Source organism: Otolemur garnettii, unplaced genomic scaffold, assembly GCF_000181295.1.
Source record: "Otolemur garnettii isolate 467f Iridium unplaced genomic scaffold, OtoGar3 scaffold00026, whole genome shotgun sequence".
Lineage (NCBI taxonomy): Eukaryota > Metazoa > Chordata > Mammalia > Primates > Galagidae > Otolemur > Otolemur garnettii.
In genome coordinates, this window is record NW_003852421.1 from 7,333,263 (window position 1) to 7,333,813 (window position 551).

The following is a 551-nucleotide window of genomic DNA, read 5'->3' on the forward strand; positions in this document are numbered from 1 at the left end:
AAATCTCCAACTATTACAGTGTAGGAAGATATCAAGTTGTTTGTATCCATTAATGTCTGCTTTATGAATTGAGGAGCATTCTGGTAGGGTGCGTAAATGTTCATTATCGAAATCTCTTCATGTTGGGTGTTTCCCTTGACAAATATGTAGTGACCTTCCTTATCTTTCTTTATCTTTGTTGGTTTAAAGCCAATTGTCTCTGCTACTAAAATTGCAACCCCTGCGTTTTTCTGGTTTCCATTTGCCTGTATTATACAAGTCCATCCCTTCACCCTGAGTCTATTTTTATCTTTTAAGGTAAGGTGAGATTCTTGTATACAGCAGATGTCCAGTCTGAGTTTATGTATCCAGTCAGCCAACCTATGCCTCTTTAGAGGACAATTTAAAATGTTCACATTAATTGAGAGAATTGATAAGCTTGTTTGTGTTTTGGGTGTCATGATTTTCAGAACCCAGCTACTTATCATCATTTAATCTTTGACAAGTCTATCAAAAATATTCAGTGGGGGAAAGACTCCCTATTTAACAAACAGTGCTGGGTGAACTGGCTG